This window comes from Trachypithecus francoisi, unplaced genomic scaffold (genome assembly GCF_009764315.1).
Source record: "Trachypithecus francoisi isolate TF-2019V2 unplaced genomic scaffold, Tfra_2.0 Lachesis_group10, whole genome shotgun sequence".
NCBI classification, from domain to species: domain Eukaryota; kingdom Metazoa; phylum Chordata; class Mammalia; order Primates; family Cercopithecidae; genus Trachypithecus; species Trachypithecus francoisi.
The window spans coordinates 70198322-70219171 of NW_022681455.1; the positions used below are offsets into that span (position 1 = coordinate 70198322).

The 20850-nt window shown below is 38.9% G+C and overlaps 1 protein-coding gene and 1 pseudogene across 2 annotated transcripts in view; one reads left to right on the plus strand and one right to left on the minus strand.

Moving 5' to 3' along the window:
- Positions 1-20850, plus strand: part of KCNQ5 (potassium voltage-gated channel subfamily Q member 5) — a 591803-nt gene that overhangs the window by 531701 nt on the left and 39252 nt on the right. The gene's annotated exons all lie outside the window — the stretch shown is intronic.
- Positions 17397-17994, minus strand: LOC117087442 (annotated as a pseudogene).

Sequence of the window (20850 nt, forward strand, 5' to 3'; positions counted from 1 at the left end):
TAGAAGGCAGGGAGGAGGCGTGACAACTGTCACCTCAAAGAACTTGCTGTTTGTCTGTAAGTTTTACCACCCCAGCCCACCCCAGTTACAGTATTGATTGGCACTGAGGGGAACAAAAGGCATCTTCCTCATTCTTCAGACTTCACGGTTTGCAGAAAGAATCTGTGGGTGATGTCCAAAATTCGCACAAAATAAGCACAAAGTTAACCATTACACACATCACAGAATTTAGCCCATATTTAAGAGAAACACTTTTCAGCTGCATGGTGATTTTTCCTTCATATATCTCCAATTATTTCCTTCAAAGGCACACTTAGTTGTCTGCTGCACAAAGAGAAACCAATATGACACAACTTTAAAATTATATTTAATCGCTTTCGTGGTGTGCTCTACTTGGTAAAGAAGGGGGAAAAAAAGGTTAAGTAAAGGCCAGAATCCTTTTTCTGCAATGGATGACTGACGTGGGAAAGAGATGAGTTACCCAGGCTTTGCTTTTTGCTACCTGCAGTATAAAACTCCCTGACATTGTCCCAAATTCCTTTTACAGGTATTTTATTTTCAACATCTAGTTTTGTTCAGCTTTTCTTCCCTTGCCATCTTTTTCTTATTTTGCCATGTATAATGCATAACAACAGTTTCTGAACTCCAAAAACATAGAAACCTCAGAATAATATTGCCTGGGAAAAATTAATCTCTGTACCTCCAGCTACCAAGAATCATTTGCACATGAAACCCTGAGATTTGCAACTTTCATTAATCTAATGCAGTAGCAGTTCTTATACCACATCATTCTATTGGAATTGATGACTAATCACTCCCAAAACTCTTTTGAAACTATTGTTTTGAAACTATTGTTCCCATAATTTTGTCTTTTGGTTGAAAAATGTCATGACCCCATATCTTCTTACATTTGTATGTTATCTGTTGCATAGCTAATCCCTCTCCCTCAGATTTAGTGGCTTAAAACAGCAACCATTTGTTTAGCCCACAATTCTGTTAGGCAGTTCTTCTGGTCTTAAATGAACCGACTCATACTCTGTGTTCAGCTGCTGTATTAACTGGTGCTGACTGGACTAAGGGGGCCTCAGTTAGGATTACTCCTCTCTGCTCATGTGGTCTTTCATCCTCCAGCAGACTGGGCTGGTTCACATGGTGGTGGTGGGCGCCCAAGAGCAGTACATTGATATCTGAAAGGCCTCTTGAAGTTCAGGCTCAACCTATCACAGTATAATGTCCACTATGTCCTGTTGGTCAAAGCAAATGACAAGGACAGCCCAAATGCAAGAGATGGAGAAAGAGATTCCACCTCTTCATGTGAGAAGCTGCAAGTGTTGTGGCTAGTGTTGCAATCTACCATCCCAGACATTTAAAGCTTATTTTCAACATCCTGTGGGTTCTATGAAGACACTGTCAGTGTCTGATTGACTTTTTTATTTCTCCCTGTAGTATCCTTCACTCACAGAGCCTAAGAAAGAAAAGGAAAATAGCATTGTTAGCATCTAATGTATCGAGGCATTGGCTAGACATTTTCTATGAATTGGTTCATTTAATACACACATAGTCATTTTGCAGATAAGGAAACTGAGACTCAGAAAATGTAAATCACTTGCCCACATAATTCAGTCTAAATGCCAAAGTTGGGGTTTGAAGTTGCACTTAGGTCTAAGTTCAAAGCTTTCTATGTTCTACCATGCTTGCTGCTTAGCATGTTTTCTTTTGTATAATTCATACTGCTAATGAAACAGTGTAAGCCAGCTGTATGTTTGCTGTTAGTGAAATGTGAAATGATTTGTCTTCTTTTTCAGTAAATATGGCAAGTCTGCTCAATTTATTCCCTTTATCATTGCATACACTACAAATATTCTCTTGCTATACCTTCACATGTCAATTAAGGTATGCAACAATAATTTCCTTTTTTTTTTTTTTTTATTTTACTTTAAGTTCTAGGGTACATGTGCACAACTTGCAGGTTTGTTACATATGTATACATGTGCCATGTTGGTGTGCTACACCCATTAACTCGTCATTTACATTAGGTATATCTCCTAATGCTATTCCTCCCCCCTCCTCCAACCCCACAACAGGCCCTGGTGTGTGATGTTCCCCTTCCTGTGTCCAACTGTTCTCATTGTTCAATTCCCACCTATGAATGAGAACATGTGGTGTTTGGTTTTCTGTCCTTGCGATAGTTTGCTGAGAATGGTGGTTTCCAGCTTCATCCATGTCCCTACCAAGGACATGAACTCATCCTTTTTCATGGCTGCATAGTATTCCATGGTATATATGTGCCACATTTTCTTAATCCAGTCTATCATTGATGGACATTTGGGTTGGTTCCAAGTCATTGCTATTGTGAATAGGGCCACAATAAACATACATGTGCATGTGTCTTTATAGTAGCATGATTTATATAGCATATTTATATATCCTTTGGGTATATACCCTCTAATGGGATTGCTGGGTCAAATGGTATTTCTAGTTCTAGATCCTTGAGGAATCGCTACACTGTCTTCCACAATGGTTGAACTAGTTTACAGTCCCACCAACAGTGTAAAAGTGTTCCTGTATCTGAACATTCTCTCCAGCACCTGTTGGTGCCTAACTTTTTAATGATCGCCATTCTAACTGATGTGAGATGGTATCTCATTGTGGTTTTGACTTGCATTTCTCTGATGACCAAGTGATGATGAGCATTTTTTCATGTGTCTGTTGGCTGCATAAATGTCTTCTTTTGAGAAGTGTCTGTTCATATCTTTGCCCACTTTTTGATGTGGTTGTTCGTTTTTTTCTTGTAAATTTGTTTGAGTTCTTTGTGGTTTCTGGATATTAGCCCTTTGTCAGATGAGTAGATTGCAAAAATTTTCTCCCATTCTGTAGGTTGCCTGTTCACTCTGATGGTAGTTTATTTTGCTGTGCAGAAGCTCTTTAGTTTCATTAGATCCCATTTGTCTATTTTGGCTTTTGTTGCCATTGCTTTTGGTGTTTTAGACACGAAGTCCTTGCCCATGCCTATGTCCTGAATGGTATTGCCTAGGTTTTCTTATAGGGTTTTTATGGTTTTAGGTCTAACGTTTAAGTCTTTAATCCATATTGAATTAATTTTTGTATAAGGCGTAAGGAAGGGATCCAGTTTCAGTTTTCTACATATGGCTAGCCAACTTTCCCAGCACCATTTATTAAATAGGGAATCCTTTCCCCATTTCTTGTTTTTGTCAAGTTTGTCAAAGATCAGATAGTTGTAGATGTGTGGTATTATTTCTGAGGCCTCTGTTCTGTTCCATTGGTCTATATCTCTGTTTAGGTACCAGTACCAAGCTGTTTTGGTTACTGTAGCCTTGTAGTATAGTTTGAAGTCAGGTAGCGTGATGCCTCCAGCTTTGTTCTTTTGGCTTAGGATTGTCTTGGCAATGAGGGTTCTTTTTTGGTTCTATATGAGCTTTAAAGTAGTTTTTTCCAATTCTGTGAAGAAAGTCATTGGTAGCTTGATGGGGATGGCATTGAATCTATAAATTACCTTGGGCAGTATGGCCATTTTCACAATATTGATTCTTCCTATCCATGAGCATGGACTGTTCTTCCATTTGCTTGTGTCCTCTTTTATTTCATTGAGCAGTGGTTTGTAGTTCTCCTTGAAGAGGTCCTTCACGTCCCTTGTAAGTTGGATTCCTAGGTATTTTCTTCTCTTTGAAGCAATTGTGAATGGGAGTTCACTCGTGATTTGGCTCTCTGGTTGTCTGTTATTGGTATAAGAATGCTTGTGATTTTTGCACATTGATTTTGTATCCTGACAGTTTGCTGAAGTTGCTTATCAGCTTAAGGAGATTTTGGGCTGAGACGATGGGGTTTTCTAAATATACAATCATGTCATCTGCAAACAGGGACAATCTGACTTCCTCTTTTCCTAATTGAATACTCTTTATTTCTTTCTCCTGCCTGATTGCCCTGGCCAGAACTTCCAACACTATGTTGAATAGGAGTGGTGAGAGAGGGCATCCCTATCTTGTGCCAGTTTTCAAAGGGAAAGCTTCCAGTTTTTGCCCATTCAGTATGATGTTGGCTGTGGGTTTGTCATAAATAGCTCTTATTATTTTGAGATACATCCCATCAATACCTAATTTACTGAGAGTTTTTAGCATGAAGCGCTGTTGAATTTTGTCAAAGGTCTTTTCTGCATCTATTGAGGTAATCATGTGGTTTTTGTCTTTGGTTCTGTTTATGTGATGGATTACGTTTGTTGATTTGTGTATGTTGAACCAGCCTTGCATTCCAGGGTTGAACTCCACTTGATTATGGTGGATAAGCTTTTTGATTTGCTGCTGGATTTGGTTTGCCAGTATTTTATTGAGGTTTTTTACATCAATATTTATTAGGGATATTGGTCTAAAATTCTCTTTTTTTGTTGTGTCTCTGCCAAGCTTTAGTATCAGGATGATGCTGGCCTCATAAAATGAGTTAGGGAGGATTCCCTCTTTTTCTATTGATAGGAATAGTTTCAGAAGGAATGGTACCTGCTCCTCTTTGTACCTCTGGTAGAATTCGGCTGTGAATCCATCTGGTCCTAGACTTTTTCTGGTTGGTAGGCTATTCATTGTTGCCTCAATTTCAGAGCCTGTTATTGGTCTATTCAGGGATTCAACTTCTTCCTGGTTTGTCTTGGGAGGGTGTATGTGTCCAGGAATTTCTCCATTTCTTCTAGATTTTCTAGTTGATTTGCGTAGAGATGTTTATAGTATTCTCTGATGGTAGTTTGTATTTCTGTGGGATCAGTGGTGATATCCCCTTTATCATTTTTTATTGTGTCTATTTGATTCTTCTCTCTTTTCTTCTTTATTAGTCTTGCTAGTGGTCTATCAATTTTGTTGATCTTTTCAAAAAACCACTCCTGGATTCATTGATTTTTTGAAGGGTTTTTTGTGTCTCTGTCCCCTTCAGTTCTGCTCTGATCTTAGTTATTTCTTGCCTTCTGCTAGCTTTTGAATGTGTTTGCTCTTGCTTCTCTAGTTCTTTTAATTGTGATGTTGGGTGTCAATTTTAGATCTTTCCTGCTTTCTCTTGTGGGCATTTAGTGCTATAAATTTCCCTCTATACACTGATTTAAATGTGTCCCAGAGATTCTGGTGTATTGTGTCTTTGTTCTGATTGTTTTCAAAGAACATCTTTATTTCTGCCTTCATTTCATTATGTACCCCAGTAGTCTTCCAGGAGCAGGTTGTTCAATTTCCATGTGGTTGAGTGGTTTTGAGTGAGTAATTTCCATTTTTTTTAAACAATGCTTATGTTACCATCTCTAGACAAGTTAGTCCAGATGATTTTGGTGTTAACATGTTGACATTTCCTAGCACTATTACTGCTAGCTGAATAAGAGTGGAAAGTTGGGGGAAAATTTACCAGATCTGTATTAGTTTGTTCGCACACTGCTATAAAGAACTACCTGAGACTGGGTGATTTATGAAGAAAAGTTTAATTGACTCACAGTTCCACACCCTGTACAGGAAGCATGCCTGAGAGGCCTCAGGAAACTTACAGTCATGTCAGAAGGGCGAAGGGGAAGGAAACGTGTCTTTACATGGTGTCAGAAGAGAAAGAGAGACAGAGAGAGTGAGAGAGTGAGAGTGGAGGGCAAAGTGCCACACTTTTAAACCATAATCCACTCCCATGATCCATTCACCTCCCACCCGGTCCCTCTCCCAACATTGGGAATAACAACTCAACATGAGATTTGGGTAGGGATACAGAGCCAAACCATATCAAGATCTATTTAGAATTCTCCAGCAGATTTGATTAATAATATAGATTTGTGATTCTGTAACTTGTAGTGTCATTATAAAACGTGGCTGCTTTGATTGCAATCAGATGTCTCTGAATATGGTTCGAAGGAAACAGATCTCGTCCTTGTGGAGACAGGATTACATAACTCCCTCTCACTCATTTTGCCATTGATTCAGAATGTTTCCCCCTAAGATGAAGTAGTGTTTTAGCTTAGAATGGTAAGAGCAATTCATCACCAGGCACAGTGGCTGACACCTGTGATCCCCACACTTTGGGAGGCCCAGGCTGGTGGATCACTTGAGCCCAGGAGTTAGAGACTAGCCTGGGCAGCATGACGAAACCCCATCTCTATAAAAAATATAAAAATTAGGTTGGGCGCGGTGGCACATGCCTGTAGCCCCAGCCACTTGTGGGGCTGAGAAGTGAGGGGATCTTTTGAGCCCAGGAGGTTGAGGCTGCAGTGAGCCATGATCGCATCACTGCACTCCAGCCTGGGCAACACAACAAGACCCTGTCTCAAAAAAAAAAAAAAAAAAAAAAACCAATTCATTGATCTCATCTAATTTGACTAGTTCAGTTATACATTGAGAAGGCTATCTGAGATGATGTCAGGTGTGGAGCAGTGACTATCCCAATGATCTGAATGTGATTGACCACTTGGCTTTACCAGGATTATCTCACTGTTTGGTTCTAATAAAGGCAGTCATTCTAGTCTATGAATTTACCTTGCTTTTGCTGTGCACACTTCAGTGATATACTATTGAAACTATAAAAATCTATAAAAATTAGTTTTTGTATATGAGTTTTAAAAAAATGTTTTCACCAGGCTGTGAGTTTTCTGTCTTTATTTTCTATTGGGAAACTAATAGTGCTATGACTATAGTATGTTCTCAAGGAAATTTTTATGAAAATTGAATTAATCAGACACAGTGCTTGGTGCTGGAGTAAAACAGAACTTGTTTTAAATCCTGGTTCCCCCACTAGGTTGGGTGAGATGAGACAAATGACTTAACCTCACTGCCACTTTAATTTGTTCTCTCTCTCTTTTTAGGGTAGTACAAATAATACCTACCTTATAGGGTTATGTGAGTAATAATAAGATATAATGTGTGTAAAATTGTTGTACAATGCCCAGCACAGAATAGGTGCTCAATATATTAAATATATTGTTGTAATTAATTAATTAATTAATGCTGATTTCTGCATTAATTTTGACGAATTGAAATCCTGGACTTGATTAATTTGCATGTATTTGTCTTCCCTTCTTCCGGTACTTGATGACAATTTCTACCTGTGGTAAACAGAAGGTTAAAAGTTATATGCTCATACAAACTTTAGTCCTTTATTCCTTGGAGTGAGTTTTAAGAGTCCTCATGTTGAATAATTCATGTAATCACAGAAATAATACTATGTATCAGGGACCACTTCCTTTATTAAAGATAAAGGCAGTGGAAATACCGCCTTTGCCAGAAATACTTCAGTTACTCTGAGAGAGAGACATTGGTTTACTATATGACAGCACAGGGCATGGCACATAATAGAAGTTTGGAAAATATTTATTTTAAATGAATTAATAATGAACACATTGTGAACAAATAAATGGTTTACTATTTAATTATTCAGGAATCAATTAAACTTTATTAATAAAAATTGTTTGGGGGTTTTGAAAATCCCACACACAAATGAGATGCACCACAGAGGCAAAGGGTATGATATTATTGAAACTGTTATTGCTGAATCACAGTTCAGCAGTAAGTGAGTGTTTGAGGTATTCAAATAAGTGAGTATTTGAGTGACTCTAAGAAGATAAGGAAACTCCTCCACTGTTTTACAGTTGCAATAATTTTTAAGGAATATATGAAAACATATTCTAGTGTTTCCATTTGAATAAAGATAGTATATATAACATATGCAATTAAAAAGAAGAAAGAAAACAAATTTTATTGTGTTTTTCTTTTCACCTTATGGGCAGTTACTAGATGTATGATCAGCAGTTTTAGCAGTAGAGACTATATTAATTGTTTTTGAAAACTCTCTAGTGCTTCGCACCATCACTCAAAATAGAGAAATTCATTTCAATTAAGTGTCAGCAACTGTTCCGTGAAATTTTGCCAGCATTTCTGCTAGCCAGTAAGTAAGGTTAATTGACAATCTTTAATAGAGAATCTTAGAGACATTCATATCATAATTAATGTAATTTAAGATGCTGAGGATGCATGAATTATCTACAATGGAGTCATTGATTGTGAAGAGAAATACTCAAGTGCAGTGGTATCTTACATAATAGATTCCCTCATTAGTGTGATTAGTGTTTCTGAATGTTGTTAATTAGCAAGCCTGGGAACAAACACAATAAAAAATCAAGTTCACCAAATCACAAAAAAGTACTGGTTAGCATATTTGGTAAACATGGGTCGATAACTATTTTGATTGAATCTCCCAGCAACCTAGTTTACTGTGGTTGCAGGCCCTGTGCACAGTATGTTTTACCTGCCATAGGTATAATCAATCATATACTAAAGGTTTGTAATGACTGTTGAAATAAAAAAGTATTTCAGAAAGTCACTGAGAATATAGTTTTGTGAGGAATAAGGAGATGATGTTCTATTTCTGATGTGACCGTAAAAAGGCATAGAACTTAAGAGAGAAAATAACAACAGTGTCTCTCATTTTCCCAGAATGTATTTCAACTGGCTGTTGAGCCTGCCCTTGCTCTCTTAGGACTCAAGTTAAGTAGAAATGCAGACTGTGTGCAGTTCTGGTCACCTCCTAGGGAAGCACTGAGAAGGGAGCAAGTAATAAACCTCAGGAAAAAGTAGTTTTTTTTCTTTTGGGTCAAAGAGCAGTGTGTGATTTTTTTAAACATCTGAGATAGAATTGGCGATAAAGAAAAGTTAGAAAAGAAGACATACTGAAAAGTAAAACTGAGGGATGTGAACCAGGGAGAAAACACTGTATCTACCGTGCTTTTCAAGCTATGGTAGAGTGTCATGAAATCAAATGAATGGGTTATGATCAGCATTCTTTTAGTGAAATGAAACAAGATGGGAAGAGAAGTTGTAGAATGAGATGGGAGGGTCTGTTGTATGACAGGATAGGATAGGACGGAATAGGAAATACATATTATAGAATGTATCACAAGTAATAAGAGCCAGTGTCATTTCTTGAGCCCTTTGGGTTTTATTCAAAGATTTTTGGTTTTACCAAAGTAGTATATGTATACCTGGTTTTAAAGGTCAAGTAATGAAGAGTAACACAAAATGAATCACAGACTTAAATACAGAGCATAAAACTTTTAGAAAAAAAGTAAGAGAAGATCTTTGGGATCTAGAACTCAGCAGAAAGTTCTTAGGCTTGACAACAAAAGCACTATCCTTAAAAACAGATAGGCTGGGTGTGGTGGCTCACACCTGTAATCCCAGCACTTTGGGAGGCCGTGGCAGGCGAATCACGAGGTCAGGAGTTCAAGACCAGCCTGGCCAACATGATGAAACCCTGTCTCTACTAAAAATACAAAAAATTAGCTGGACATTGTGGCAGGTGCCTGTAATCCCTGCTACTCAGGAGGCTGAGACAGAAGAATCGTTTGAACCTGGCAGGTGGAGGTTGCAGTGAGCCGAGATTGCACCACGCACTCCAGCCCAGGCCACAGTGCGAGACTGCATCAAAAAAGAAAGAAAGAGGCCGGGTGCAGTGGCTCATGCCTGTAATCGCAGCACTTTGGGAGGCCGAGGCGGGCAAATCACGAGGTCAGGAGATCAAGACCATCCTGGCTAACATGGTGAAACCCCGCCTCTACTAAAAATACAAAAAATTAGCCAGGCGTGCTGGCGGGTGCCTGTAGTCCCAGCAACTCGGGAGGCTGAGGCAGGAGAATGGCATGAACCTGGGAGGTGGAGCTTGCAGTGAGCCAAGATCGCGCTACTGCACTCCAGCCTGGGCAACAGAGCGAGACACCATCTGAAATAAATAAATAAATAAATAAACAAACAAAAGGAAGGAAGCGAGGGAGGGAGGGAGGAAGGAAGGAGGGAGGGAGGGAGGAAGGAAGGAGATAAAGTGGACCTCATTGAATTAAAAACTTTTGCTCTGCAAATGACACTAAGGGGATGAAAAAACAAGCTGCAAACTGAGAGAAAATATGTGCAAATGACATATCTGACTACAATATATAAAGAACCCTCAAAACTCCACGAGGGGGGTGAAAAAAAAAAAAACACCAGTTGAATTAGACAATAGGCAGAAAACATGAAGGACATTTCACCAAAGAGCATATAAACATGGCAAATAAGTGCAAGAAAAGATGTTTACTATCATCAGCCCCATGGGGAAAGACCAGTTAAAACTACAGGAGATATCACTACACATCTGCCAGAATGGCTAAAACAAAACATAGAGATGACACAAAATGCTGGTGGAGATGCAGAGAAGCCAGATCACTTACACATTGCTGGTGGGAAAAAAAGTTTAGTAGTTTCTTAAAACTATTCAGTTGGTTACTATCCGACCAAGTAATTTTATTCTTGGGCATTTAACCCAGAGAAATTGTTATGTTCCCATAAATCCTATATATGCACGGTCATAGTAGCTTTCTTTGTAATGACCCAAAACTGGAAACAATCCAGAGTAATATTAGTATTTATTATATAATATATTACATATATTACTATATTACATATGATATATTAATATATTGCATATGATGATATTATGTATGTACTATATATATTTAAAATACAACTGAGTAGTTTTCCACAGCATGTATGTGCCACAATTTGTTTAACCTTTTGCCTATTGGTTAAACTTTTCAATAGACAAAAGGTTAAAGAAATTGTGGCACATACATGCTATGGAAAACTACTCAGCAGTAAAGGTGAATGAAGTATTGATACACACAACAATGTGGTTGAATCTTGAGAGAATTATGCTGAGTGAAAATATACCAATCCCAAAAGATCACATATCATTAATTATTAAGTATTACTGATGTATCATACATTAGTGTAGTGTGGGAAGTGTATACATATGTGTGTGTGTGTGTGTGTATCTCCATTTATGTAACATTCTTGAAATTATAGAAATGCATATCATGAGTGGTTGCCAGTAATCATGGTGGGAGCTGGGAGGAAGGGCGTATGGCTCTAAAAAGACAACATGAGGACTCCTTGTGGTGATGGAAATGTCTATATCTTGACTGGATCAATGTCAATATTCTGGCTGTGATATTTCACTGTAGTTTTGCAAGATGTTACCATTGTAGGAAACTGAAGAGAGGGTACACAGAATCTCTTTGTTGTGTCTTACAAAGTGCATGTGAATCTACAATTGCCTCAAAATTGAAAGTTCGGCTTAAAATAATAAAAGCCAAATGATATAAGCCCTTTGTTACAGATTATAATGATTTTCTTCCTCAACTCTCCCACTCTATCCCTAGACCACCTTTCCAGGAGCAGCCATTTTCTATTTATTTTAGCTATTTCTCTTGATATTTACATATCTCCATATTTTCCCAATAATATGAGTGTACTGCTGACTTCTGACTAACTCATTTTGAATACCGTTTACTTTCTATTCTGGTAAATGAAGATTTCACTCTTCCTTCTGCAGACCCTCCCAACCTTTCAACATAAGTCACTATAGTTTTTTGAGAAGTCAAAATTCAGTGTCTACATTATGTATACATATTACATTGCACTATGGTTGTTTCTTACCTTTTGCTTTTCCTGTAGTAAATTAAACAGCTTGTTCGTTGTTGCTGTTTTCATAATTCTTCCCACATCTTCCAATAATCTCTCAGTAATATTTTACACAAGGTAAATTGCGTCAGGTGACCAATCGGTCCCATTGTGACTTTTCTTTGAGAACACATTCTGGAAACCTCCATTCTCCTTTTACCTGAGCTGGCCGCTCTCTAAACCTGCTGCACAGGCATTATCTTTTGAATTCCCTTTTATTTTCTTCTAGATTGGATTCTCAGTTTTCAGGATCTCGTGTTTTTTTCTTTCTTGATTCACTCCATTATTTCAGAGAGTAAAAATCCAATTTTTTTTAGGTAAAAAGATGATATGATGACAGAAGGCATGATGATGACAGCTGTCAGTGTGTCTGTCCCTCAATTCACACTAGTCCTATCTGGACCAATTTCCCTCTCCACCTGGCACACTGCCTTCACACGGGAATTTTCCTTCACTGTCACCCTGCTGACTCCTGTTGTGTCTCTCTATGTCACCCTGCTCTGTGGCTGTGTCTCCCTCTCTCTTGGTTTACTTTGCCATTTTGATGAAGTATATCCTATCATACATTCCTGAGAAGAGTGTATGGAAGGCAAAATTTTTCAGAGCTTGTATGTCTGGAAATAGTTAGTGTCCATTCTAGAATATCTTATTGGGTTTCTTTTCTCCCTTCATTTTCTCTGTTATTGCTTTATGAAAATCTGTTATTTGAAAGTTGGACTTGCATACTGGCCCTGATTTTCGTATCCTTCCTCTTTCATTTTCTACCTCTTTTGTCTTTTTGTTCTACTTTCTAGGAGTTTTGGCCAATTTTATCTTCCAAACCTCTTACTAAGATTTTCATTTCTGCTATCATTTCTAAGGTTCTTTGGTTTTGTTGTTGTTGACTAAGGGTTCTTTTATTTTAGTATCCTATTTTTGTTGCATGGATAGAGTATTTTGCCTTGTACCTGTGAAGATATTGACAATGTTTTGAAATTTTCATTTCCTTAGTTTCTGTTACCTTCTAGTTGCTTTTGATCTCCATTTTTGTGTTGGAAGATTTCCTTAGATACTTAGTAAACTTGAATGTTTTCTCGTAGTAAAATGTTGAAGACTAGAAGGGTGACTGGAGTGTCTGAGTGTATTACAGCTGATTAACTTTGATCTTCACCATAGGTTGACCTGAGTCAACCACTTTTGGGGGAATTCCTGGCAACAGTATCTTTAGCTCTTTTTTCTTGCACTGATCAGATTCCCCAGACAGTAGTTACTCCTGGAGGGAAAAGGTCTTACTACCATTATTATGATAGCGAGCAGGTTGCCGTGGGTCCTCAACATTCAATCTGTTTAGGATCACTTAATACCCCAGTTTTTGGTTGAATACCTGTCCTTTGACTGTGTTGGATGTATCTTTGGATGAGGGGGTGACCTCTCATCTAAAGATTTCCGTCTTCTGCTGGAATAGAAGAGGACCATATGCCCAGGAGTCTGGGGGAGATTGCACACAACCTTCCTTATCTTAGTTATCCCCCCTTTATGCTTGGATCAAGAAGTACCTAATGTTGCCAATTCCTGAGCCTTTTGAGTTTTCTAAAGTGTAAATCTTGTTGTTCCTAGCTTTTCTCAGTGTTGGCATAGGGTTTTCTTTCTGGTATCAGCTAGTCAGTTACCTAACTTGTCCATCTGCTTTCCCACTTCCAAAATTATGTTGTTGTCATCTCCTTTCCTTTTCTCTTCTTTTATGGGTTTATGCCTTTTTTTAAAGTATTTCATCACTATAGTTTTAGTAGGTTTTTCAAAAGGAACAAGATTAGATGTATATGTTCAATCTACCATCTTAACCCAGAAAGGAACTTCTGTCTTATTTATATGTGTATGTGTGCATCTTTGTATGTGTGTATGCTGAATCACAGCATAAACTATAATCCTTATTTTGGATGAAAGTCAAAGAAGTCAGTTAGTCCAGGCCAACAAAAAGTCATCAAGTTCAGTCAAAGGCTAGTCATATTTTCTCTTTGCTATGAAAGCCTCCCATAGAGCTGAGAGAGTTTTGAAGACATTTTTTCAGAATGTGGTATTCATAGAAAGCTCTAAGTCTATCTCTTTAGAAAAAAAAAAAAAGGTAAGCTACACTTCCTCTAATACTGCATTTAAATGTGTCCTTCATTTCTGTTTTGAGTACTAGTATTATTTATTCTGGGTCCCAAATTTTCACGTCAAGAAAGTCATAATACTAAATAAGTAAAATAAAAAACAATAAAAAAACAAGTAATCCCAGCACTAAGTTATACAATCTGTATCAATCTGTAATCTCCAATTCTGCTAAAACAACAACAACAACAAAAAAATGCTTGCTCTCCAGATTGCATCTACTTTGGCAAAAATGCATGGAAAATGCAATTACCTGTTCAAAATATTAAAATTAGCTCTTTAACTTGAATATTGCTTTAAAAGCTCAAAAGGATATTTAGCTTTTAACCAATATGTGCTGCAGATATGGATACCTAGAGGCTTTTTTTTTAATGAAAACAAATTTTCAGAATTTTTTTCAAATATTGTATCATTTCCACAGCCTAGAAAAAATGTAATGAGAGTGTGTTCACAGATGTATCAGAATTTTATTAGAGCATTATCTTTTATTTCTATGGGAACTCAGTGAGGTGATTTTCTAACTCTTAATTTTAAAAAACTCACTTGTAAGCTATTACTTCAAATCTCCTAAGATTCAGAATTGAGTAAACAATGGTCACATGATTAAGATTTTACAATTAGTTGCCACAGTACCAGCAATATAAGGTATTGAGATAAATGTCGGTTTGGAAAAGGTGATAGGTGTGAAATATCCAAAAGTGACATGTGAAGTAATGCTATCTTGCTGTAAAGTATTCAGATTTCCATTAGTGTTACATTGTTGCTGAAGAGAAAAAGTAAGTCTGGATTGCCTTCTTTTTTATATTAATATGGATGATACAGTTAACTAAGGAGAGAGAGAGAGAGAGAAATCCCTCTTCCTTTTGTACCAATGTGAACACTCTTCTATTATTTACTAATTATAAATGTACAGATCCAAGAATGTAAAGTGGGCTTACAGGTTGCATTTCCACTTAAAAATAAACATGCAGCATACCGTATTTATTCAACAAATATTTCCCGAGTTCTACTGTAAAAGATATTCATTCTTTTACTTTAAACTTCTTTTGCCTCTTAAATATTTTCATGGGCTAATAGAGGAAGATTCTATTTAAAATGTTTATAAAAAGTAAACATTATGTGGAAATTTGGGGTTTTTTCACAGAAGCATTTTGAATAATACCTAGTCATGAATGATCACAAAAACAAAACGAAAATTTAACCATAGTACAACAGAAAACAATAAGGCCAAAATCCAGAGGTCAGCTACATGAATGACAAGGCACGGTCCTGCCCTCATGGAGCTCACTAGCTAACAAGGAAAGGGGCTTGTAAGCAATGAAATATAATACAGTGTAATAACTGAGAAGACATAGGCATACACAGTAGAGGAAGGGCCACATCAGTCTTCCTTCAAAGAGGTGGTAGACTCTTGAAAGGCTTGTCATTGCAGAGCTAAGCCTGAGGATCTGAACTCCATCATGCCACCCTCCACACTTCATCCTCTGTGCTTAGGACCTCTCAAAATAAAAGAAATTGCTAGACTACAAAATAAAATGATGGTTTTCAAAGTGCCACAAAAGTTACATGTAGGCTGAAATTAAAATGGTGTGTTCTAATTATTCCGATGTTCTCCACATTGTGTCCCTTGCTCTTGTTGGTGCCCCATGCATATTATAATCTGTCCACCACAAATTCAGCACCTAGAAATTACCAGTCAAACAAATAAGAAAAGCAAAGAGGATGGATGAGAGTGTGTAGACGATACCCCTTGGGAGAGTGTCCAGTGGTGATGGCTCTTGAACAGCACCTAGAGAAGCAGTTGGAATTTGGTGTGGCTAGAGCGTGGGATTGGAAGGCCATCATAAGATGAGGCTGAATGGGAACTTCTGGGACATCAGAACCAACTTCCTTCCCAAGGCAACCAGAGATGTTTAACTTTCCATCTATGTTGAGAAATTGACTTTGACATTAAACATCAATTGATGTACAGGAAGAGACTGGAAGGGAATATACCAAAATTTGATAGGATTTGTCTTAGAGTGTTAAAACCACAGGTGATTTTTTTTTCTTTGTCTGTGATTTAATTTAAAATTCAAATTTTCAGGGTTTCTATAATGCACATTTATTACTATTATAATGAGAGAAAAACAAAGTGAAAATAAAAACTATTTGAAAGGAAAAACATCTAGAGTAAAGAATACATTGTCAGGAGTATTTTTCTGGGTTCCTTATTCATGCCTTGAGGACCTAGTTTGGCTCTTGGTTACTTAGCAGCATTCAGCATGGAACAGAAAGAAAAGTCCCTAGCCAAGGACTTAGTGAAACGCAATTGTGCTACTGCATCAGGGCCCAAGCAGTTACTCTAAACTCTAGTTGGATTAAAGGAATTGTCTTTGGACTAGCACATGTCTAAAATTGTAACTCTAAATTTAGGATGATATTTCAGGTTTTGAGAAATGATAGCAGAGGGTGGCAGGGGGTGAGTAATTGAAATACAACCAGCAGCAGAAGGAAGGCACCCTTGGAAAATAAATTATAATTCATTACAGGATGTAATAAATTAGTTCTCACCACCATTAATAGTAGCCATTTTAATGTGTGTTCCCCATAGCATAATGAAATAGAATCATCACATACTTTATTTAAATTTCTAAAATAAAAATGAATTGTGAGGCTGGGCACAGTGGCTCATGCCTGTAATCCCAGCATTGTGGGAGGCTGAGGTGCACAGATCACCTGAGGTCAGGAGATGGAGACCAGTCTGGTCAACATGGTGAAACCCCATCTCTACTAAAAATAGCCAGGCGTGGTGTGCACCTGTAGTCCCAGCTACTCTGGAGGCTGAGGCAGGAGAATAGCTTCAACCCGGGAGGCAGAGATTGGAGTGAGCCGAGACGCACATTGCCCTCCAGCTGGGCAGCAGAAGGAGACTCCATCTCAAAAAAAAAAAAACGAAAACAAAAACAAAAATGAATTGTGAACTTCTAGCCCTCACACTTTCACTGTAAGTAACATATCACAATAATGGTTGCTTTTTTATGATGATGCATAAATATTTTGTTACAGGGTTCAAAAATACTTTTCACTTTTTGGTTGATTTCAAGGTTTGGAAAGAATGAGGAGCAGCGGCAGGCGGGGTGACTGTGGAGAGGTGAACAGAACGGCATAGAGGGCATTCCTATGACTGCTGGCCCATCCGAGAAGATGGGAGCAGAGAAGCCCAATTTGAAAGGAAAAGGCAAACCCCATCTATCTGTTGGGTGGAGGCGGACGCTGAGTCTAGAAGCGTGTGGGGCCGCGGGAGCGTGGTGGGTGCAGGAGCCAGGCGAGCAGAGAGGGGCCAGGCAGGATGAACCGCCGGGGGCAGGACCTGTTGCTATGGTGACAGCGTGAAAACAAACTGTACGCTGACATATACACAAGTGTAAGCGTCTTCATTCGTACCAGAAAACATGCAAAATTAAACGCCTCGTTTCCTCGAGGGGAGCTGCAGAAGCAAGTTTGGGTGGGAGGTCAGGCCTTGCAGGGTCCCAGTGACCCTCCAAGCTGGATCTGGGCGCCCCAGCGAGAAGGTCCCCAAATCCTCCTGAGAGGCGTTGGAGAAAGGCTTGAGAGTGCAGAAAAGGGCTGAAGAAGAGTAGGAAGGGGAAGGAGGAAGGGGAACAGGAAGGAGTACACTGGCCGCCCGGGGGCGGTGGGAGCTCAGGGGCCACCACTGCTGGTGGTCCCAGCACCACCACAGATTCCCAGAACCAACTCCCCGGTGACCAGACGGAAGAACTAACAGAACTGATGATACTTCCATCCTTGCTGAGTGGTGTCAGAGGACGGGTACCAGCGCACCTGGCATGGAGGGCGGCGGCAGCTGCAGTGGCAGCTGGGTAGGTGAATGCAGTATGGGTGATGGCTGGGGTCAGCTCTGTAGTGCACAAAGGGTAGGAGCCCAGGCCTCTGGGGATGCAGGGATCAGAGCAGCCTCCTTCAGCTCATAGGGGTCCCGAGCGATGAAGTAAGTGTGCTCCTAGGGCGGGGTGCACGTTGGTGGGATTTGGAGTTGCCATTAGCTTGCTTTTGGCCATCTTGGTGCTGGCTTTGGCAAACTCTAGCCTCAAGGTCTGTGGGTTCTCGGGATCTAAGCGAATACGGTTCAGCGCATTATTGGCGGCTTCTGCTCCTGCCCAGCTGTCAAAGATCACAAAACAAACAAGATGTCCCGCGGTGAGCTTGATCAAGGACTCTTCATACCCCCTTGAAAGGCCAGAAGAACAAGTAGAGTTCTCTGGGTTTAATGTCCATGGGGAGGCCGCTGATAGTGTCCGGGGCTCCTCCTCCAGGACGCCGCAGGAGCCCGCGCTGGAGCCAGTGCAGGTGCCGCCACCTCGCTCGCCCTCTGGTTGCTCCTGATGCGGGGGACCGGGCGGGGCGGTGGGAAGGGAACGTCAAGGCAAGCGCTGCGCCGGCCCCAGCAGGGAGTGGGCATGGTTACCTTTAAGTATTGGAACTTTGGAAGATTTTTTTGTGGGGGGAGGGAGTGCGGGGAGACGGAGTCTTCATCAGTCGCCAGGCTGGGGTGCAATGGCGCGATCTCGGCTCACTGCAACCTCCACTTCCCAGGTTCAAGCGATTCTCCTGCCTCAGCCTCCCGAGTAGCTGAGACTACAGGCGCCCGCCACCACGCCCGGCTAATTTTTGTGTTTTTAATAGAGACGGGGTTTCACCATGTTGGTCAGGCTGGTCTCCAACCTGACCTCAAGTGATCCGCGCGCTTCAGCCTCCCAAAGTGCTAGGATTACAGGCGTGAGCCAGCGCACCCGGGCCGGAAGATTTTTTTTTCTTCATTCTGTTTTCCTATTTTTCAAATACTTCATATCAAAAAGTATACATTATTTTTGTGATGGAAAAATTCTTAAATTCCTTAGGAAACTTTAAATAAAATATAAATAATTTATAATCTCATGCACTAGTACAGCTAATTTTATTTTTACATATTCTCTTCTAGCTACTTTTCTTTTCACATACTATTGTACATAGTTATAATCAACATAAGTAGTTTCATATTTTAATTTCATTGCACATTTTAAAATATTTTCATGTTATTACATACTATTCATAATTGTATTTTTCATAGCTGTGTAGTACACCTGCATGATCAAATGCTATAATTTACTATAATTTACAGTTTTCTATTTTAGGGCATTGAAACTTATATAACTATTTTTCAATGGTAGGTGATAAACATTATTGCATTAAGCTACATTTCTATTCTTTTCAAACTTATTTTCCGAAGGAAACTTCTCTGGTATAAAATTGTAAGATTGCTGATTATATAGCAAAGGCATGGAATCAATCTAAGTGCCCATCAGTGACAGATTTGATAAAGAAAATGTAGTACATACACACCATGGATACTATGCAGCCATAAAACAGAATGAGATCATGTCCTTTGCAGGAACACAAATGGAGCTGGAGGCCATTATCCTCATCAAACTAACACAGGAACAAAAAACCAAATACCACATGTTCTCATTTATAAGTGGGAGCTAAATGAGGAGAGCACATGGACACAAAGAGGGGAACAACACACACTGAGGCCTACTTGAGGGTGGATGGTGGGAGGAGAGAAAGGATCAGAAAAAATAACTGTTGGATAGTTCCTGGGTGATTAAATAATCTGTACAACAAACGTGACTTTACCGATGTAATAAACCTTCTCATGTCCCCCTGAACTTAAAAGTTTAAAAATCAAAAATAAAAATAAAAAGATTGCTGATTATACATTAAGTCTTTTATTGCCATAAAAATTTAATCTAATTTATATTGTCACCAGCAATGTCAAAGTGTGCTAAATTTATCTCAATTTTTATTAGCTATTATTCTTATGAAAATTAAATAGGTATAAGTTCATGCTTTTAATTTACAATATTTAAATTTCTAGTAAGGCTGAATAATTTTCAGTCATTTTTTACTAGTCTTTCCTGACTGACTTATTTGTACATATATATTTTGGATTGTGATTCATTCAAATAAGTTCCTTATACATTATAGATATTAAGCCTTTTTTATATTTTGGAATTCTTCCATAATCAAGAATTTTTGGCATCGTGATTTAGTTATTGTGGGAAGTAACATGTTCTGTCTTCATTATCAAAGCTGCCAGCTCTCTCTTTTATCATTTCTCCTATTGCCCCAAATGTGAGGACGTTATTATTCCTCCACAGACAAAACAAGTGTTTCTGCTATGTTTTGGACAATTGGGTTTTATTTTTGTCTGTGACTGTGTAAACTACTTGTGTGTAAAAGCAGTAGTGATTTCTTTAAAAGAGAAAGAGGGCCAAAGCCTGAGAAGAGAGGGTGTTTTGATGGCTGCGGGTAGAAGACAATGACTGGAATTCAGAAGGCTGAGGCCTTCAAGCTCAATTAAAGATGACTAGAATGTTGTGATAGGACAAAACCTTGTTCCTATATCACCAATTTATCAAAGGATTTTTAAATTGCTTTTCTGTTTTTTATGACGTAGTCATTTACTGCCGTCTTGTGAGGCATGTATGTTGTCTCAAATTGCTGCTCTGCAAAATATATCAGCAGCACCAAGGAACACAGGATGGTGGATTAGCCAAACACACTGCTCAGCTCTGGCTGAGAGAAACCAGGAGATGTCATTTTTCTACCTACAACCAGTGGTCTTTGCCCTTGGCTACACATTGGATTCCTTCAGAGAGCTGGGAACTCCAATGCCTGGGTCCTAGCCTTTGGTTTCTAATGTTATTGGTCTTGAGAGCATCCTGGGTATTGGGATTTTTTTAACACTCCCCAAATGATTTTAATGTGCAGCCAAATTTGAAACCCACTGTAATCATTTCATCAAGAAATGCAAAAAAGATATCCAAAATAAAAGAAATCAATGTATCGAAGAGATATCTGTACTCCCATGTTTATTGCAGTTATTCACAATATCTGAAATTTGGACTTAACCTAAGTGCCTGTCAGTGAATGAATAGATAAGGAAAATGTGGCGTAGATACACAATGAAACATTATTCATCCATTAAAAAGAATGAAATCCTGTCATTAGCAGCAACATGGATAGGACTGGAGGCCATTATGTTAAGTGAAATAGGCCAGGCACAGAAAGAAATAGATCATATGTGCTCATTCGTATGTGGGACCTAAAAAAGTGGATCTCATGAAGACAGAGCTTATATTGGTGGTTACAAGAGGCTGGGAAGAGAAGTTGG